The sequence below is a fragment of the Nothoprocta perdicaria genome, unplaced genomic scaffold, assembly GCF_003342845.1.
Source record: "Nothoprocta perdicaria isolate Ctin4 unplaced genomic scaffold, notPer1 scaffold_27, whole genome shotgun sequence".
NCBI classification, from domain to species: Eukaryota; Metazoa; Chordata; class Aves; order Tinamiformes; family Tinamidae; genus Nothoprocta; species Nothoprocta perdicaria.
In genome coordinates, this window is record NW_020455499.1 from 4,379,127 (window position 1) to 4,400,984 (window position 21,858).

Consider the following 21,858-nt stretch of genomic DNA (forward strand, 5'->3'; position numbering starts at 1 on the left):
CCCCGCAAGGCCGGGGTCGCAGGAACGAGGCAGCGGCCTCCAGCCCTGCTCTCAGCAGGAGCTCCCCACAACTGGGGGCTTGGAGCAGGGTCCTCTGGGCGCCCTGCCCCGCTGGGAGGGACAGAGAGGCCCAGTTTGGGGCTCTGCCCCAAACGCTCGCTAGTTCTGGACTTCCCGCTCCAAGCGTTTCGGAAAGGTCAATATTTTTTCCCCTTATCACCTAGTGAGTAACTGCTTGACGCTGTTTCCTTCTTGCTTATATTTTCAACTTCCAAAAGCACAAGGATTTTCTTCCAAACATTGTGTAACAAAAGTTGAATGTTCTTAAATCTTGCAAAGATAAAAGTTTTTCAAAAATGTTCTGACTCTTGAAATTAAGAATTAATTGAAAGTTACGTGTCAGCTTGCTCAGGTCCTCTGCTCTGGGCTTTAAAATCCATGCACATATGCACTTCTAGTAACATGTTTTTTAAATAAACACAAGAATTAGGAGAATGCAGGAGAAAATCCTAATAGAGGTTGTGCTGGCAGTTTTTATTTTATTTTTTTTTTCCTGAGCTTTTTCCATTTAGAAACTGGTTAGGTTGTTCTTAATTTTCTGTTTTCCCTGCAAACACTGTTTATTCATCCTCAGAAAGCAGCAGTTGGGTAAACAGAAGTGTGTGTGTGCAGCGCTGCAACTCCTACTAAGATGCAAATTGTGCTGCAGGGAGGGTACTTTGTGCTCCTCTCTCTGCTCTCCTCTTTTCTTTTTTTTTTTGACAGTCGGTTAATAAAGGCTCAACACTAAGCAGCTGCCTGTGATGTCATTTGGGACTTTGTCCACAGAGCTTGTATTTACAAGTACTGAGCAACTACAGAGCAGCAGCAAGCCCAACTATCAGCAAACTTCAGGTCTGCGCTTACTGGAGGACTTCAGCAGTGCTGGGGATGGTGCAGAAAGCTAACTCTGTTCTCCCAACCACAGACTTTTAAAGCTTGGTAAATAAACACTGGATAAACTCGAGAGAGTTTCTGGACTGCAAAGACTTTACGGTTCTGAGTTCTCCAGGGCTGGCATGCTACAAGTAAGACTTTTGCTGTTTTAGTGTCTTTTATCATCTCTCTAAAGCTGTTTTTTTTTTTTTTTTCTATAACTGGGGGGTCAGAATTGCTGTTTGTAGTTTAGCTTGAGTTAAATGAGCAGCAAGTATGTAGTTGCTAGGAGTAATTGCAGCCATGCATCTGAGTGTGCTTCAGTAGCAGAATAAAGGGCAAATGCAAACTTGATTCTGGCTTTTGTGTGCATGAGATTACACTGAAGTAATTCTGTTAATAGGTGATGAAATTTTAAAATTCTTAAAATATGAGTATTATCATTATCTGAATTAAAAAGTACTCTTTCTTGAGATTTTAGTTTGTCAGTCCAAGGCATGTAATTAAAACCATAAAATTGATTTTAATTTTTATTGTTTCCTTCTAGTTTGCAATATAGTTTTCTTTGGAAAATGCTTGGTTGTTTATGCAAAGTAGAGTTAAAGCAAAACCTGTATATTTCAAGTTTTAGTGCCTGCTCAAATTCTCCAGTTACATTAGGTTTAAAAGGAAAAAAAAAACATACAGTGCTTTAAAAACTGCCACTTTTAGGATTAAATTCTTGTCACAGTGACTTCGTTTTTATTTTGTGGATATACATTAGAAAGCCTTCAAATAATGAAGAAATGAGATCAGAAACATTCCTACACTAATAACTGCTGTAAAAAAAAGACTTGTATTTCTGTAGTGCCTGCTCCTGGAGAGATAGAGTAGTTGTTATGACCACTAATGAAGTCATTTTCACAACAACTAGGTGGGGTTATCTTAGTGATATTCCCATTTTACAGAAGGGCAAACTGACCCCTGGACATGCCTTATTGAATCTTGGCTTACCTGCTTCCAAAGCTAGTAAGAAACTTYGCACTTCCCTTTCAAATGCTCTATCAGAAGCCCTTTCTAAATTACTACCATTTCAAATGTGCTGCCTGTTCCAGAAATCAGTCTGATCACAGTCCTGTGGACAAGGAACCCTTTTATTACTATTTTCTTCTGTTTAATGATCTTTGGGGAGATACAGCCTGTTTCTGAAGAACGCAGTCAGAAATCTGAAACTCTCATTGGCAACTATATGAGGGTAAGTCAGCACAGATCAATAAAACAGAATTAGAGGATTCCTCCTTAATTATGAGCACTACCAATTTGCTTTTGATTCTCTTGCTGTTGACTCTGTTTACCGGTCCGTCCTACTCAGCAGTAGGTTGGTAGGGCTTCCTGTTAAGGTCTGGGTGGCAGTGGCTGCAGCACTCACTCTCAAGTGACCTTGTTTCTAGAGCAGATCAARACCTGTCTGTCTTTTGCTGTTGTTTTTGGTGGTGCTATTATCATGTGGTTTGGCACGCCAAGACACTCATGCAACTCATGACTTGTTCTGTCTGTATTTGGAATTGAAGCATCCCTTCTTATATATATATATCTCTATAAATTTAGCTTTGCCATGAGATTGGCGTACTGTTTGGGTGTCCGTCTTAGTCCTTCAGAAAGTGTTAAGCAAAAAGTTCTTTTAAAAGACCTTTTTGTGGTTTAGATGCCACCCATGAATTTAGAGGTGAAGAAGAGAGGGTCGTGAGCCTTTCCCTGGGGTTAAGGGATGGGTTTAGGGCTGAAGCAGTAGATCTGAGGTGGGTTCTACTGCGCTGGCTCTGTGGGCTTATGTTTCAGCCCCTCTGTCAGCTTGTGGCCAGTAATGATGGTCTGTGAGCTGAGAAGCGTGTTTTACTTGCAGAGCATTCAGCTATCATGTTGGCAAGTGCCTAAAAAAAATCTTCAAAACAACTAAAAATGAGATTTAAATGAACAAACAAGAAGGTTCTGCTTATCTTTCTTATTTAAACTGATTTTAACTGCAAGGCTGTAACTTATGAATTTTACACCTGTTTCAGAAAACTTCACGGGTTTCTCTGCTTTTATTGTTGCGCATAAAGGGAGCTGCGTGTACTTGCTTAGAAGCTTAAAGCTCTAACAAATGGAAATCCTGCCCTGTGAGATGTAACACGGGAGAGTTGGATGCTGCTTCCACTTCAGTCAGGAGCAAATCTTCAACTCAATTCTGCAAGTGCAGCAACAGGYTCTCAAGCCTGATGAGTTTGAGGCCATCTCATTTCCATTTTCCATTCTGAACTTTTTTTTTCCTCCTTACATTTACATTTCCTTTTTCTCATTGTACTCCAACGTAGCAAATGAGGGTATAGAACGAGATCCCCGCTCAGCAGAGTGATCGATGCCCTGGCTGTGCTCTCCCTGGGTGAAAAGCTGCAGGCCTGAGAACCAGGCCCGAGGAGCCGCACACAATGCAGTGTCGTCCTCTCGCGGCGCCGCGGGGGACAATTGCCCACGGCCTCACAATTCTTCAGGCTTTCTTGCAGTCTGAAAAGAAACCAAATCCGTGCAGCCTCCAGCCTGTCATGGTCTGACAAGGGGCCCTGTCGTCGGGATAAACGCCCTGAACAATAGTGTGAAGGGAAGCGCCTTGGCTAAGGAGCTCAGCGCGGCTCATCCACGCCGAGGTGCTGGGCAGCTCCAGCCTCTGGCTGTGTTGAGCTCCTCTTGGGATGGGAGTTGTGCTCAAGTAACTGCGTGTGTTTAAGTAAAATCCATAGTAAAGCTGCTGATAGACCTGTGGAAGTTTTAGTGTCTAAAACCTGGTTTTATTACTTAAAATAGGGTAAMTGTAGAGGTTAAGTAGACATGAACCATTAATACACTTAATGCACTGTTCTTGTCTAATGATACCCTTCATGTAGTGTRCAGAAATGACAATTACAGTGGGTATTTCTGGCTGGTTCTGTAAATTAGTCATGATATTTTGGGGGCGAATAGTTGGATAGCTGTTACCTGAAAGGCACTTAAATCTTTAATGCTCGCAGTGGTGGCCACTGAGGTGAGTCCYGTGGACGTGGCTTGTGCTGCAGCCGCTCGCGGTGCCGCAGGCTGCGAACGGCGTAGACTCCGAAAAGCAGATTGGATAATAAAACAGTGGATAAAAATTCTGTTGCTGAGAAAGGGTCTAATTCATATTGGGATGCAGTGAAACAAGTGCTGCTGCTTAATGACGTGTTTGACAAGGCTCCCACAACAGGGCACTGTGGTTTGCAGAGCCAAACTAGCCTTGGCTGCTGCGCACCCAGTAGCTCCGCGCAGCACCACATCTGGGCCACAAATGATCTTCTTTGACAGTGCTAATTGATTATTATAATTTATCCTTATCTAAGTTGTTACATTCAACAGTTTAGCACGTGCTTTTGTTTCTTTGTTACCAAGACAGTGATGCAAATAACAGGAGTTAATTACTGCACACGACCACAGCGCGTGTTTCATTGTCYGCGTTGCTTTGATGGGAGCCGTGCGGAATCACCGCGCTGTGGTGGCAGTGGGGATGGGGAAGAGGGAGATGAAGGGGCTCCTTTGCAGCRCAGATGCTTTTGGATGGTAACAAGCATTTTTGTTTTGAATATGACTCTCTCTTACGGTGCTTTGGTGCTAATTTGACTTGGCTTAAGCAAAATTAAGAATTGCCTAATGGTGCAACCTGGAGTCCCTCGTGTGCATTGATCCTGCATGGAATTGGGCACCAGAGCAAGAGGGTGGCCCTGCTTGGAAGAGCCTGCTCCAGTGCCCATCCCTGCTCGGAGCCTGGGGTTCATGCGATGCTCCCGGCTGTGTCCGCAGGCCGCAGGAAGCGCAGAGCTCCTGGCGCTTCAGGCATGGGATTATGTAGTGGCTTAACTTAGGCAAARCCCTGGTGCTCTGGTCTATGTGCTCTTTCCTAGGGCACAGCATATRTTTGCTGTGAAAGGGACACTGTTTTGAGCTGCTCTGCTTGCTGGATCTGACAAAACGGGGTTATTTTACCAGCAGAGGGCCATGCGAAACTGGATAAATCGCTTTTGGACTCGCATTTTCAGAGTAACAGCTTCCAGCATATGGTTGTTTTCAAGGGCAAAATGAGTAAATAATTGGATTTTTAAAGAAGCTACCAAATGATTAATTATTTAAAGCAAGAATCACATTGCTTTTACAGCACGCCACAGTGCTATATCAGTCTAATTGGCCTGAATTTGGTCTCTAAAATACATCATTCCTACCTGTTTATTCTGAACTGCTCAAGGTTGATAGATACAGCTCTAATAAGTCATTAAGCTGACATGATATAGAGCAACAGCATGTGCTTTTGCTATAATGACACAAATGAGGAAGGAATTGTTTTTCAGAGGTACAGTCACGTTTGTTTTTGATGTGGCCTCTAAACAGGCAGTGATTATTCAGCCTCGAGTGCTGCAGGAGTTGACCTTTGGCAAAATATTTTGTTATCCTCAATCTCTTATATAGGYCTTTTGTGAACTCTGCACAGTTCTCATTTTACTGATTGCACTTAAAGTCATTTATTGCACAGTCTTTGCCCTTCCAGCAGATGTTAAAGGATTCCCTACCTCCCCCCTTAAAGGCTACTCCCCCGCAGCATCTCATTATAACCTACACAAAAGATTAACAGATGTTATAATTGTCTTTACTCATTGATTAAATAGTTTCTGCATGATTTGCTTTCTCTTTTCCCTTGTTGYTGATTTGGGAGGCCTTTCTGGATAAGGCTCATGCATCTGCAATTTGTTAATGTGTGTCCTTTATTTATTTATTTTTAACTTTTTGGTTTTGTGGTTCAGTTAGAGTTGAATATATGTATCCATATTTATATGTATATGTTCTTCTGGATGATGTGGCAGAAAGCTGTTAAAAGGGATGCATGAATGCTCGCCTTGATTCTACACGCTTCTATTTCCCTCCGCCTTTTAACTCTTTATTCCAAAATGTGTGCGAGATACATACTAGTTTTAAGGAATATAAATTGGGAAATGATGAGATTTCTTCAGCACTAGGTGCGTCGCCGTTGCAATTAGCACTCGGAAAGGAAATTAGTGGTTGATCACCACTAATGGTGATGATGGAGATTGTCGTCACGCGTTTTTTGGCAAGAACTTTGTTTCAATCTCTGCTTTTAAAGAACAGATGAAAGGCTCTAGGTTTAGAATTATGGACCTGAACTTTCAAAGACCGTTAAATGCTCTTCTCCCTACCCGTTCCCCAAATCCTTCTAGAACATAGAAGTGTTGCAGTGATTCCTAATCATGGAAACCAGCTCCTGTGGAGAAATGGGTCTATCTCGTCCAAACGAGTCCTTTTGTGTGCATTTGGCTACAAAAGCTATTCCAGTTCCGTGAGGTTTTCTGGGAATATCAGCTTAATTAATGCAGATTCCTGGATATTTAAGACATTCTGTGTGATTCTGCTTTGCTGATACTGGGTGGAACTCTCTTTTTGTAGTGAACTCTCTAACTGCYGCTTGCTGTGAGACTTTGCAGCACAACCCACGACACTGTAGGTTTTCATCGGGTTTTAAAGATGGTCTTTTTATGTATAATTCATGGTTTTTACTAGCCTGTATAATAATCTGTGYGGTACACAAAAGCATTTGTCTGGGGATTCAACAGGGCTATAGAAACAGTGGCACTTTGTTTATGGGATTAACAAAGAGCACTGTATCCTCCTTGCCTTCAAGTGACATCCCAGTGCTCCTGAATACTTTCCATTTATGAGCTGGGTGAGTAGATTAGTTCATAATAAGAAAATTCCAGGGTGCCAACTGTGCTTGGGAAGTTGTGCTTGCGATTTTAATTATATAGACACCTGTCCATGCTACCAACGTGCGATATTTCATAGAGATTTCTGAACAGCCAGCTGATGGAAATGACTTCTACTCCGATACCAGCTTGGTCTCAGCTTGAACAGGACCCTGATGGTGAAAGGCTAAAATCCCAATTAACAATAATCAGATCTATCCAATCCCTATATGTAGCTGGGGCCAAAAGTCTCACTACAGTAGCACATGTGAAATGCTTCTAAATTAATGACTTTAATGTTTTAGCTCAACTTTAAGGCAGGATCTGCTGGTAGCAGCTACTGAAGGAAGCCATTAAAATGAAGCATGGTCTATTGTGTGCTAATAAACAGTTCCCTGCTATGTCACTGGCTGCCAGTGCTCCCATATAAGACTAAGATCTTCGTCTTTATGTTAAAATTGCACAGTAAATGCAAGACAGCACCAAATGAATGGGAAAAAAAACAGGCACTAGTAGAAGGATGTGAAAGGTCTCGGGCTGCCATTCGTCGTGTCTCGCTGCTTGAGAAATTTTAAGAGTTGTCTGGTCTTTAATTATGTGCCTCGGCTAGAACTAATAACTTCTCTCCCTTAAGCCCCAGTTCTGTCACGCTGTTATTGATTGGGAATGTATTGGGATGTTCATAGGAAAMCATTTCTGTCGCTTGTATTTTTCAGTCTTGATTTGCTGCTGGGCTGCAGGTTTGTGCTGTGCGGAAAGCAGGGATTCAGGGCTTGGCTGCCCAGTTTAGGCACCTGTACCTGGCAGACTCCTTGCTCTTATTCTATAAAAGGCATAGGTTTATGTTATATATTAGTGCCTTCTTTCCTGCTTGTCAATGTCCTAAAGTGTCTTCTCTTAAAAAAAACAAAGGAACAAAAACCAACCAACCAAAAACCCCCACAACAGCAACAAAAAGCAGCTCTTGCTGAACMGAGTTTTTAAAAGGTTGCATTTAGTCTCAAAATGCACTTGAAAATTCAAAATGCATCATTTAAAATATGGAGTGCATTAGCTCTGTCCCCTTCCCTGTTAAAATTAGTATTTTTATCATTAGTACTGGTATACTTATATATAATTAGTATTTAGTATACTTTATTTCTTATCAACCAAAATTCTTGACCAAACAGCCTTTTAATTTCAGTTATTCCAACAAATCTTGAAGATGTATAAATTGGGATTCTAAAAGTCTTTTCTAGGCCCATACGACATTACTTCCCAGAAAAAAAAAAAACTTGGGAAAACCATTTGAGTCATTACTGTGAATTCCAGAAGAAAAAGCAGAGAAATCCAGTGGCAAACCTGCGTGCAAAAATATTTTTCCCATTTTATGGATAAGAAACTTCTGAAGTGTCTTGTGTGTGTGTCACTTTTGGAAGCTTAATGATTTTTAATTTGCATTATGAACAGGGACACCCTTGAGTGAGAGGAGTATGAGAGAATTTTACTGTTTTGCTTTCTTTCTATTTCTTGGATGTTACTGTATCCATAATGCCAGTGTTATCCGTGACGGCAGACTAGACATTCTCTTACATTTCACTTGGTAGAGCTGAGTGCAGATAAGTTAAAGACTGGTTGGATGACATAAATGTAGGAGAGTCRTGAACCTTTTAAATGGGAGATTCAAAAACTTTTTAATTTACATTTTTATGAAGTTTCTGGCAGATAGAAAAATTGAAAGTCGATGTGTGACAGCCAGTCTTCACATTGAGAACCTGAAGAAGGCGGCCGTAGGCACCTCATTGTCTGCAGAGCACATCTGGCTGTCCCCTCCAAAAGCAAAAGCTTTGGCCTAATAGTCCCTAATGTGGATCAACCACTACAGTGTATAAAGAGAGACGCTGAGATGAAAGGCAGAGGTAACTTTTTTTTCTTTTTTTCTTTCTTTTTTCTTTCTTTTTTTTTTCCTTCGTTGTCTTCAGACCACTCGTCCATGGCAGCATCGCTTGTGCTTTATCATACTGAAATTTCTGTAGCCTTATTCTTTATATGACAACTGTAGCACTGCTTCTCTAGGAATCACTCTGTATTGGATTTCACTTAAAGTAATGTCTTCAGGTACTCAACATCATTTCCCCCTCTTGTTCTCTTTTCAGTCTGTTGCCAATACCCTAATCAATTCCTCACCATATCTAACATTAGTGCACATCCCTCAAACTTAGGTAGGTGTTTGTTCCTTCCCATCTTCGTCTCCTCTTGTCRCTGTTTGAAACTACAATAAACAGATTTGTTCATCTTTCCCCCACAAGTCAATACTTTAATCAGCTTTACCGCTGAATTCGTCAAGTTTGTCTATACTCTTGGGGCCTAGCRCAGGAGATGAGACCCCTCTTGGAGGCTGAGGGCTGCTCAGTGTGCCAGAACTGTCCAGGCCTCTGTCACCCGCTGTGTGGCTTGGAAAGAGGGCAGAACATCACTCAGTTGTAGGTCGCCTCAATGGTGTAGTCAATATATCTCTGTTGTTTTTAATTGTATAGTCTCGATATTACATGGTGATGCACACTAAGATGAGAATGAAGTGGCTGTGAATTGGCCAGAGAAATCTCTGGAGTTGTTTTATACATGTCCCTTGGAAGGTGGGGAGTACCCCCCACTGCRTAGCTGGAGGTGCAGAGCTGAGCTGCTGTTGTCACTCGGCTGCGTCGGGGCACCCCAGAGTGGATTTCACCCTTGGTGATGTTCACAGATTCACAGATTCACAGAATAAGGTTGGAAGGGACCTCTACAGATCATCTAGTCCAACCTTCCTGCTCAAGCAGGCACACCTACAGCATGTGGCACAGGGTGGCATCCAGGCGGGTTTTGAAGACCTCCAGAGTAGGAGACTCCACAACCTCCCTGGGCAGCCTGTTCCACTGCTCTGTCACCCTAACAGTAAAGAAGTTGCTCCTCACCTGGAGACGGAACTTCTTRTGYTYSAGCTTGTGGCCATTACCCCTCGTCCTATCGCTGGCCACCAGTGARAACAGCYTGTCCCCTTCCTCCCTGCATTCTCCCTTCCTGAACTTATACATATTAATCATATCCCCTCTGAGCCRTCTCTTCTCCAGAGAAAACAGGCCCAGCTCACTCAGCCTCTCTTCRTACGAGAGATRTTCCATTCCCTTRATCATCCTGGTTGCCCTTCTCTGGACCCTCTCCAGAAGCTCCACRTCYCTCCTATACTGGGGTGCCCAGAACTGAACACAGTACTCCAGGTGCGGCCTCACCAGAGCTGAGTAGAGGGGCAGAATCACCTCCCTTGACCTGYTGGCAACACTCCTCCTGATGCAGGCCAGGATSCCATTGGCCTTCTTGGCCACGAGGGCACACTGCTCACTCATGGTTAACTTGGTGTCAACCAGGACTCCCAGGTCCCTCTCCGTGGAGGTGCTTTCCAGCAGGTCGAGCCCTAATCTGTACTGATGCCTGGGTTATTCCTCCCTAGGTGCAGGACCCTGCACTTGTCCTTATTGAACCTCATGAGGTTCCTCTCTGCCCAACTCWCCAGCCTGTCCAGGTCCCTCTGGATGGCAGCACAGCCCTCCGGAGTGTCGGCCACTCCACCCAGCTTGGTGTCATCTGCAAACTTGCTCAGGGTGCATTCCGTGCCCTCGATTGGCTCAAATTGTGAAGGCTGGGAACTGTGTGAAGGGTTTGAGGGCCCAAACCTGTCTTAGCAGAGGAGCAGAGCTTCGGTATTTCATACTAGTTCTGGCACTTTCAGTCTCTGCTCTGCTACCACTGMTCCTTTACACATCTCAGAAGACAGAGGTGACTGCAGAGCAGAGAGGTGACTGATGGGGTAGCTCTAATTAGGTTAGCTACAATTCAACAGGATGCAGCAAAGATATTTGGGGCAGAACAATGAGAAATGGTTGAAAATAAAGATCTAATAAAACTATGTATGGTGTCCTCTGTTGAAAGCACCCGGAGCTTCTCGGCCTGATGAAGCTGCATGTTCTTGTTCCATTCCCATGCCCCAGGCCACTCTTTGAAAYGTGGCCTCAACTTTGTTTTTGCTGTCACCGCAAGAGATTGTCACTCGCCCTTCTGTTCCTACTCAGGGTTGGCTTTAGCCRTGGTGGTGTCGAGGGGCTATTTTCAGCATAGGCAGATATGCAAAATGAGCTTGTTCCTACTTAGCCTTTTCCCAGCTCATGGAGGGATCATGCATATTTCATTGTATTTTATCCTCCCATATTGTTCATAGGACAAAGGGGGATTATGAGCTTGATTCAGCTGCTTTTCTGGACTGTTCTTGAACAAATATCTTCATTGTAAAATTATTGCCTTTAATGTAGAGTTAGACCCTGGCCCATTGGGAGTGTCTGAAGAGCAAGGTGAAATGTTAGACACTGTGTAACAACCCACAAGGCCCCAGCTTCATTAGAAACGAATTGTGCAGTCTAGGCTTTGAAAAATTCTCTCTGATGCAAATGAGCTTGATTATCTGAGGAGAGTGTGCACAGGTGAAGATGACACTAGAAACCAAGGAAATGTTTTATATGGAGATTTTTCCTTTAGGCTACGTGAACATTTTACAGTGCTCTGTAGAGTGAAAACAGAGGTCTAAACATTGCCACAAAATTAAGATGATTATAATTATTCCTCATGTTCAAGAGTTGGAATTAGTAAATAGATGTCCTTTCCTCGTCTTCATCTCTGCTTTTGGGAGAACCAAACCACGTAAGGTTCGTGTGGGCCACTTACTGGTTTCTTGAACCAGGTAGGACTTCCTTTGGTGACGATTTTGGAATTCATTGTGAAAGCTGAGGAGGTTCCCATTTGGCCCTGCTGCAGCCAGCCGTGTTACTTGGAGAATAAGGATGAGGCTGGAGTCTGGGCTGTGGAATCAGTGTGGGTCCCTTCAGTCTCTGTCACTGACAGTGTTAGACAAATCGTAACAAGAAAGACTTTTTTTCACAGAAATAGTCCCAAGGGTTTTGTCCAGGTACTTCTTAGGTAGCTCATTTGTGTTAGAAATGAATTTGCTGATAAACATCATAATTATGTGAAAGCTTATATGTCCAGGCAATTTGATATATCATTTGAAACTTATTATTGAAACTCTTTTAAATATAATTAAAATGCTTAGCTACTGTGTATTTTTTTTCCATACGATCCAGTTATGTACTGACATTAAAATCCTGTGTGCTAAGACCTTCTCTTTAGTCTTTAGCATTTAGACAAAACATTAACATTTGATAAAACATTAACATTTTGATACAATCAATATTTTGCTATAAGAGCAGCCAAGATTTAATAATGACGTTCAAGTTAAATAAGTTGCATCTAGTATTTCGGATCTTACCTGCCTCAATCCACAGAACTCCTGAGGTATCTAATGGGACATTCGGTTTTGAACTTCAGAAATCACTGTGTAACCCTTTAGGTGCCTGGTTTCAAGTCAGGGTTCCTGGGATCCTGGGAACTGTCTCCTGAGCCCTGAACCGCTCAGCTGGGGCTCGGGTGAGACGAGCCTGGGAGGGTGTCGCAGAGGTCCCGGTGCCGTAGCCGGTTTCAGGGCTTGCTGCTTGCACAGGAGCAATCTGAACAGCAACACATTGCTGGGAGAGGTGAAACATCTTCATCATACAATTACCTGCATCATATGCATTTATAATAGCGTATAGTAAAAAGCAACATATAGTAATGAGAAATTGGAACGCTAAAGAAATGGGAGATTTGGGTCTGATGATCTTCTCAGTCTGAAAAAMCTCAATCTTGCTGAATCATCCGCTTCTTGGACACCGGTCTAATAGCATTTGCAAGAGTTTGATTTCAGTGCAGGGAGTGGAAAGAAGGACACACAAACACCACTGTCATAATCTGTCTTTTTATTGGTGATAACGCTGTAATGTATCCATTTTTTTCCCCTTTGCTTACCATTTACTGTCTTGACAACAGATTCATGCTTTCTTTCTGCTTATCTTTTCTCATTTTTGTCTCAGTAACTCTATTGCATGATGTGAATGCTTCATATGTTCTTTAAAAGCAAGCTGGGAAGGGGAATCCTCTGACCTTTTCAGCATTCCTTGGTGTAATTTACTGGCTCAGCTTTTTCTCCCTGCAGCATCGCCCATGGAAGTTCATGATAAAAATGGACACCTAATCAAAATACAAAATGCTGAAAAGGTTAAAGCTTTGATTATGTTAGTCTATAAATGTTCATAGTCTTTTTTTCCCCCAGAAAAAAAAATGAGAGCTGAAAATGGCATCAGATGAATTATGTTTATTCTAGAATATGGAAGCGGTATCTGTAGRACCCATTCTAGCTATTGCTGAAAGAATAAAATCTTGTGCCCTCCCATTTTATGTTACTGCAAACCACTTTACCCTTCTAAATGAATAAAATCCATCCATTTAATTAACCTCATGAGATACCAAGATAAAAATCTTTGAACTGCTTCCATGCATTTCATCTTGACAGCTGTCATAGTAATAACAGTACCATATTCCCTGTTTTCTGATATATGTTATTTTGAGCATACTGCTGGATTTGCTAAATATGATCCCTTAATCTTAACTTGTTTAAATGCTAGGAGCATTGCCATTGAAAGGTTTACTGGTTGTTTTGGTGGGAGAATGAATGGAAGAATATCTGCAGGAAGCATCAAGTTACATGGACAAATGTGTTTATACGGGGTGCAGTTTAGTAGCTGATAATTTTAATTGCCATCTTTCTAGCACCTTGTGCTTAGAATTCATTCCGTGTTGGAAAGAGACCACCAGTCAAAAATGTGCTCTGCTGCTCCCTGCCCAGAYGCTGGGGTGAGGACAGAAGGGACCCACATTTTGGTCCTCAAATTCCTCTGYCTTCAGTTTTCCTTGTAAACTGCTATGCATAAGAGTCATACAAAGATGATAAGGTTCCTTGTCTTAGCCCATCCTCCCCCTGCTTCCCTGGGGTGCTTTATTTTGGCATTGTGGTTGGCCAGGGGACGATTTGCCACCGGAGTTAGAGGAGTGCTGGAYTGGGGAGTTTTGGATCACAAAGTAGCTCGCAGGACATGCTTGGGTCTAACTACTGCTGCAGCTGCGACATCATTTGAAGGGTTTTAAAGGTTATAAGATGTTCAGAGTGTCTGAAATAGTTAATCCAAGGGAAAACTGATTTTTTTCAGACTCATCTGAGCAATTTGACTGTCCTAAAATATTTGTTTTAATATAACTTTCCAAAGCCAATCAGGCTACCAAGAGAAGCAGCAGGACAGTGCAGTAGTGCTGCGTTAGCTGCCTTGTAATTCCCATAGTATTTGACTCATCTAAGCATTTTAGGTTCCTGCACTGGAATTTTTCTAATTTAATTAACTCATTAATGCTAGCACATGGCACATTCCTCCCTGCAAGAACGCAGCTCGCTTATCTCAGTAACAGCCAGATCCCGTGGGTGTGAACGTCCAGGGCTCACGTTGGTGCTACCAAAGCACTGACCGGCCTGAGCAAATACCTGCGCGTCCGAGGCCCCTTGTGCAGCCCGGCTGCGCGYGATGCACAACACAACTCGCTTTCAAACTGCATAAACACCCATGTCGCTGCAGCTTCCTATGTCCCCAGCGTTGCTGTTGGAACATCAGCTCTCAAGAGGATTTTGGAATTGTTTCTTTTTTTTTTTTTTTTTTTCCATTTCGTTGCCGAAGGTCGTGAGCAGGCTGAATACCAGGAGAGGGAGAGCTGAGGGTGTGGTAGCGAAACTGCTTTCGTGGCTCGGTTTTAATCAGCAGGCAGAGTTTTCTCATCCTTTGCAAAGGTGGGGTTTTGTGCGGGAACTGCTCCCAGGGCTTTACTGCTGTGCTGTTCGAAAAGACAAGAAATACTCAAACTACTTGGTGCATAACTAGGATTTCTGACTGACTCGGGCCCAGGAAGACTTCGATGCATCACTGATAGATTTACTGCACAGAATTACTACATGTATTTGCTACAGAATTAGRGATTCCCTAATTCGGGAGTGTTTTCTTTCCCATTTGGAGAAGGACCAGATAGTTTATGCAGTACTTAAAGCTTTTTCCACTCGTTTGCTTACCGTGGCCACAGCAAAACCAAGCACGTAGGCCTTGGTGTTGGTGTTGCCATGGCAAACGYGGCTCCGTAATGGCGGACGCGAGATAAGGAGGGAGGGACGTTTAAAATTGGGTTCTCCAGAAACTGAATCACTGCACAGATCAATAGACACATGCAGTCTTCCACCTTCTAAATAAAATTTGCATGGATAAAAGGTTTTACTTCCTTGTAAGTGCTAGCCGGCCTCTGCGAGTGGCGCTGTGTTATTTTCCTTTCCTCCCTGAGGGCTGATACCACTTGGGTGTCTCACCTTCACTTCTAATGTACAGCTTTCAAACCTGTGGAATTGTCCAAGTAGGAAGAAGTGTTTAATTGTGGTCTCTGTGAAGCCTTGGCCTCAGTGCAATGCCTAAAAGTGTGATGTTCTCATCAGAAACCCTGCCCTCGCGTTAACACCACGAAGGACAAGCAGGCTGTGGGGCGACGAGCGCTGCTGCCCTGCACGTGTTTTGCTGTGTCGCTGGTAAGATGTGTTGAGCTGAGGGCGGAGAAGCCGGTTCTCTGGCTGCTTTGCATCTATTCTGAATGTATATAAATTATTTTATAATTTATATTTACATAAAGACATTATTTTCCGGAGGTGTCATTTTTGTTACCTCTTGTAACTGCTAAATCCAAAAACTGCTAATTTCAAAGGGAGAAAAATAAATACAACTTATTTCCTGTTATGAGAAGATTTACTATGTACTAGTCCCCAGCTGGCATGTGTTGGCACGGCTCTTGAAGTGCAACTGCACAGCTTCAGACTGCCTGAAAATACCTTGGATGCTTATCTAAGGAATATAATGTGATACTTTTTATCTGCAAAAGGAATATACATCAATCATACTCTGTTACTTCTAGAAACGAAGAAGGGATAATCCAAGAAGTTTCTTTCATGGGTTATAGACAGTGCTTTTCTATGTTAATCACAGAATTTCTTCAGGGCATAGTTTCAGAGCCGTCTCCTGAAGTAATGAACACCATTGTATTGAGTACTAAAATTACTGCATTTTAAGATCGTGCTGATGCCTCCGGCTTGTTGGCTGTATGAGCGGCGAGGGAGTACCATARAGGAGCGAGGTGCCCCTTTGGCCTCCCCCCAAGACTTTCTTCCAAGTACTAGAAAGCTTTCTTCCCTGAGTTCAATGAAAAACTATTAAGACTCGAGGCAGACATCTGGGACCTGCTTTCTTTCAGCCTGTAGCTCATGACACAGGTGGCTCTGTAGGCCTTTCCTGAAGAGCTCTGCCGGGGCACTGCACAGAGCAGTGTAAGATGTGGCCATGAACACTGAGCCGCACACAGAGGTGAGCGAGGCATGAGTGAAGCACCAGAAACAGGAGGGACTTTGCAGCAGATGTTCACAAGTCAACCGAGCTAAATGGAAGGTCARGTGTGAATGCTGCTTGTGGGACTCTCCTGTTGAGAGAAATGAGCTAGTACGTTGGTCAAAGAAACATTATACATTTCTATCCTGATCTCTTGGTAACACAGCAACAGTATTTCTGATGATTGGGCAAACTGATTCTTGGCACTTCTGCATTTTAGGACTGCTCCTCCTGGACAGCCATCATCCTGTGCTGAGCTCTCTAGCAGAGGTGCAAGCTCTTTTTTGGATTATGTTGGTTGGTCTGTAGATTTCTCAGAGGACGGTGGTTTTACCAGAGAGGGTCATTTTTCTGTGGTGCCAGAAGCTTGCTGCGCAGATACGGCCATCCACACTGGAAAGCTTTTTTCTATATTAAGTGCTACATCAGTGTAATGATCAGTTTTCTTTGAAATCATTCATTGTAATGATCGGTTTTCTCTGAAGACCTCTGAGTTGGGTGTTTTGAGGCACCGGTACGTGTTGATACATGGGATGTGTTGTTCTGTCTTTGATAAATACCTTTGATTCAAACTTTTAACTGGGTGGAACCTTAGGCTGTTAACTCTTTGGGGAGCGATCCTTCGTGGCCCATGAGTAGTGTTTAAGTAGGGCTATGTGATAAAGGCACTTCTTGTGCCAAAGGCAGCACAGCATCTAAACTACAGGAACAATAATCCTTAAGTAAACTAGAATTTGGGTTTTTTTTCCCCAAATATCTGGAGAGACTTCAGGTGCTTACTCATGTTAAATGCTTGACCTTCTATGGGTTAACTGCTCCGACAGCAGCTCTCAGTAGCGCCCTGCGAGGACCTGCTGCGCTCGCTGCTTGCTGGAGCTGCCTCTGTGGAAGCAACGCCCCCCAGCCACGATGAGGGCTGCAAGGACAGTGCAGAGGCTACCTAAACTCCTTCGCTTGCTCATTCCTGGCACCCTCGCGAGAACAGAGTAATAAATTGCCCGTGTGCTTGTTAAAATCTGGCAGAGTCTGTCTTTGGAGACATGAGAGCTGCTCAGGAAACAGSAGCATTTATGTGATACAGCTCCACTTCCGTGGCCTCTAAGTTAAACAATGCTCGAAGCTTCAGTCCGACAGCAAGAAGATAACCCTGCAAAACAAACAAATAAAAAGATCCAGAGGAAAAACTGAGATTTTTTTCCACCAGGGTATGTGTTGTTTAGACTTAGGTGTATAGAGGCTAATTTATTTGCGTTTGGAGAAAAAACACAAGTTTTTCTGGTTGGTTCTCCACAAGTGTAAACCAAAAGGACCAAACAAGTGTAGAGAGACCAGGTACTAATTTAATAGATGCCTCGAGTTAACCTTGGAGCAGCTCAGTAGCTGTCCAGTTCTGGCTTTCCCATGGATAAGGTTTTACTAGAAAATTCCTGGAGCCTCCGCGTCCCTGTGGCAGACCATTCTGGGGCAATTTGGGGAAAAACTGGAGCATCATCTTGATAATCTTCATACTGCTGCAGTAACAGACGGGCTCCTTCACAAGTGCGTGAGAAGTCAAGTGTGTCCACAGGCACACGAGCACATCTGGGAGCATAGACAAGTTTGTGTTGAAGATGCCAGGTGTGGTACCCTACAGCCAAACGCAAGCACAGCTTGTGWTTGCAAGTGCAGGGGCTGTTCACAGCAAGCACGAGGGATAAGAAGCATTTAGACAGGTTTGCCTCTTGCTGGGACTTAATTTTCAGTCAAATGCAATGGATTACTGTAGGCTGAGTAGCACTAATGAGTATCACAGCCTTGCTGGGTTTGTGTTTCCAAGAAGGCTTCTACAACTGGTCTGGACTAAAAATAGTGGACAAACTTGCAGTTTTTTTTGCAGTGGAAGTTCATTGTCCTTAGAGTTAGCCCAGATGAGCAGCTATAGGATGTTGTCTCCTGATACAGTAAATTGTAGTTGCTATGAGCTTCAGGAAAAATCCTGTATTAGGTTCTACATCCATGGATATGTCAGCTGCTAGGTTCTGATCGCTACTTCTGCCTTGTAATGTCAAATAACTTCAGTGACTTTGCCTGTGCTCCGGAGTCAGGCAGGACAAGTGTTACATTCTTAACATGCCAGTTAAAATGCTAAATTATGTCCATCACCAGGAACTGTTACTTGTAAATTATGGCATGATTTTCCAGAAAATATCATCCAGGGATAGCCAAACCCTACGAAACTGTAAAGATTAATTCCTTCCATTATAGATTTACTAGGTGAAATTCCCCGGCCGCTCTGTTGAGGCAGTAAGACTTTCTGATTATCGCAGCACAATCTCTGACCTTAAAAATGCAAGAAAAGTGCTGAGGGCATTTGTGTCTCATTAAGGATAATGGGAGTTGAAAGCTTTTAGAACTTCTCAGGATTAGGTCCAAAATTGGTGCATCCTGGTAGCCGCGCAGATGTGCCAACGAGGACAGCGTACGGAGGGGCACAATTAAAATGAAAGGAGCTTCCCCTCCTGGCCCCAGGTAGTTCATTGCCTCTGCAAACCTGTCTCCCGGCTTTGTTAGAAAAGAGTCAGGGGTTTATTTATTTACTTATTATTGTTCATGTTGTTATTTTTTAAAGTGACCCAAATAGATTTCTGTCTGGACAGTTCAGCTCTTTTGGCAGAGAAAACTTGTTCCTGGAATGCAGCCTACCAGAGATGCAAAGTCATTAACTGCTGGGTTATTACAAAGTTAATGATGAAAGACAGAGACTGTTAAGTAGGATATTGAAATGTGCATTTATTTATTTATTTATTTATTTATTTCAGTGATGCTGGAAACAGTCTGACGTCTCTAGTAGATCACAAGGAAAACAAGTAACTTCAGCTATGGAGAGGAAAAGGCAGCTACAGAAAAGGGAGCTTGGGAAAAGACTTTCTCTGGACAGCAGTCTCGTGGTAAGAATAAGTATTTATTTACTGACTCTGTCTTCTGTTGTAAATGTGTAATTGTAAAGAAGCAGTACTTGTAATGATGTCTGTTTTAAATGTGTTTGTCTAGTCATCGCAATAGCACAGCCTTCAGTGATTTTTAAGATTCCTCAAAGCCACGTTGCTSGTGGAATTGTGTATCCTATATAGAACATGTTATCCTATGGAAACATGTCACTGGTTGTAGTGGGTTTGCACAAGGACTGAATCCAGGCAAAAGCACCACATATGTAATTAAAATCCTACCTAAGCTCTCCAGGATCACTCTGCGTGGTGTTGGACTTGGTGCATGAAAGCTGTGGGTAGCTCTGGGGTCATCTAATCAGAAATGCTGGTCTTTTCTGGAGAATATGAGTGAAAACTTGGTGATCCACTGTGGTAAAGTATATAAACTGCTGTATTATTATCTGAAAGAGAAATATAAATGGCACATACTGTCAAATAACTGTTTTTTTCTGTGTGTAGAATTTGAATTTATTGGGTTCATATTCTAGATTTACTTTTAGTTAATGTTTTCAAATGATAGCAGAGAATAACAAGGATTTTTTATAGCTGTACTGTGGGTACGTGACTGGAAACTGCTCGCAGATATTGAACTGTTGCATAAAATAGTAAACATGATGATGTCAAGTAATCAGCACGGTCGCATGACTGGTGATGGAACCAATACTGAAAAAGCAAAGCTGAGAGAGATGGTGAAACCCATTTGTGTTGCTTTGACTTTTATAGGGTCTGTCTCCTGGGGAGGAAGCTTCTTGCTGCGCTTTGGTAATAAAGCTGCCTTTTGTTGTTGTTTTGGTTTTTAACTGCTCATKCTGCTGAGTGTGGTGCTGGGAAGTGCTGGGAGCAGGTGGATTTGGCTTTGGGCAGGGGGCAGAGCTGAGTTTTTAGTGGTCACTCCTAGCCACCCGTTCACCCCAGAGCCCCAAGCCCTCAAATGCAGCTTTGCTCCATGAACTGCACTTGGTCACTCGCGAGTCACGAGCACCACAGAGCGCTGCAGGGGAGCAGGGCAGCCCTCCCCAGCGTGCAAGGACATTTGCAACCCCCGCCGCAAGGCTCCGTTGCGTGGGAGCGTGGGCAGGGAGGGCAGAGAGGTGCCTTCAGCTCCCAGTTTACCTTGTGCTCCGAGGCCGAGCGCGTCGCCCRTGGGATGGTGCGTGTCCGGCATGGAGGCGCCCAGTCCCGGGAGCGGCCCGGGCACAAACCTTGCGCTTGTAACGTGACTTCCAAACAAGCCGGCCGCCRGCCAGCAGCACCTACACAGTGAAACTGAAACACGCGTGGAAACCGGGAGCTGAAAGCCTAGGGARCAGCAGCGACTGTGAACTTTGTGCCAAGACGTGGCCGAGTGTGGAGATTAGCTCCTTTGCCCTGAGTGTTTACGCAGTGCACGGGGCTCAGCCTTGGCTGGATGCGAGCAGGTACAAATTTTCTTTTCCCTGGTGTGGCAGCCCTGGGCTGCTTCCTCCCTGCCCCTCAGCGGCTGCTGTGTGGGGCCAGGACTGTGCCCAGGTGAGGAGCAGAGGCACCAGCTCGAGTCAGGAGACTTCGTGTTGGGTGGCATTTGGGTAACTTTGTTAAAGCGCGCCATCCACAGATTTAATTGGCAGCATCTGAGCCCTGTTTGTTGCTAGCTGCCAACTATTATTTCTTAACAAATCGGCAGAGATGTTGTGAGAACCAAGTGCCTTCAGCTGCCTTAAACTGTGCRGGATGGCCTGGAACTACCAAAGCTCAACCTGGCAGAGCAGAGGTCTTGGTGTCCCGTTGTCTTCCCCAAACCCCTGCTCCATCCTGTTGCTGTTGGGGGCCTCTTAGTTACGGCCTTCTTACCATGACTGCCTCTGGTTTCCCTTTTGCTCTCTGCGTTGCGGATCACGTCTGAGCGCTGTTGTGTCTCCCTGCACTGCCCGCCGAGGTCCTTGCTTTCCTCCTCCTGAACTCTTCCCATAGGTGTTGGTGGCTGGAAACATTGCTTGGAAAAGTTAACCCCAATTTCCTTTAAAACAGCATTTTCTCCTTGYCTGCCGAAGGCTCCCAGTGTTACTGTAGCCTAGAGGGAACTCAGAGTTCTCTGCATCTAAAGGAGATGTTTCAATTATTTCATTCTGGACCAAGAGATACAAAAGGGGTTTATGATGATATTCCTAGCACAGCCTGGCTCTGCTCCTTTTCCCATCTGCTTCAGATTGTGATCTTCTCATGGAATGTGTTTTCCATGATTTAGTCTACAAGTATGACTTGGTGATATTTAAAACCAAAAAATTCTCTCTGCCTCCCTTATCTCCTCGCCTCTGAATACATAGGCTATGATGCAATGGGAGGGAAGAGGGAGAAGAGGAAAGAGATGTTTCTAAACCAACAGAAGGCTTCAAACTCCTTAGGATATCTATCTCAGTCTTCAGAACATGGATAGGAATTTCATTAGGATTTGTTGTTTCCAGGCTTATCCCTTAACACTGAGTTCCACCCTCCGAGTGATGTGGACCAGCTTTAAAACAAGGTCCTTCAAACAACCTGTCAGTAAGAAATTACATAGGCACAAAACAATGTTCTTTCCAGGCACAGTCGCTGCTCTTTGGATACCTCGGATAAAGGGAAAGAGTCCAGTGTTGTTTCATATGCTGGGGTGCCTTGGGAAATAAGCTTTACAGTGACAGCAGATAAACCTTTTAAAAGTCTTTTTTCTTTTTAAATGCAAGTACACAAACATGTTCGTAGAATGTACTTCATAGAACATATTTTTTTAATGAGTGATGATGGGTTTAATGGATATTTTAATCAATACATTCCTGGGAGTTAATAGTTTTAAGC

The 21,858-nt window shown here is 43.5% G+C and overlaps 1 long non-coding RNA gene across 1 annotated transcript; it reads left to right on the plus strand.

Annotated features, from left to right (window-relative positions):
* Positions 1–900: 900 nt before the first annotated feature.
* On the plus strand, positions 901–18,918 carry LOC112948607. The gene is made up of 2 exons (XR_003249657.1): positions 901–1,067; positions 18,880–18,918. It is a non-coding gene; the product is annotated as an uncharacterized LOC112948607 (long non-coding RNA).
* Positions 18,919–21,858: the final 2,940 nt, after the last annotated feature.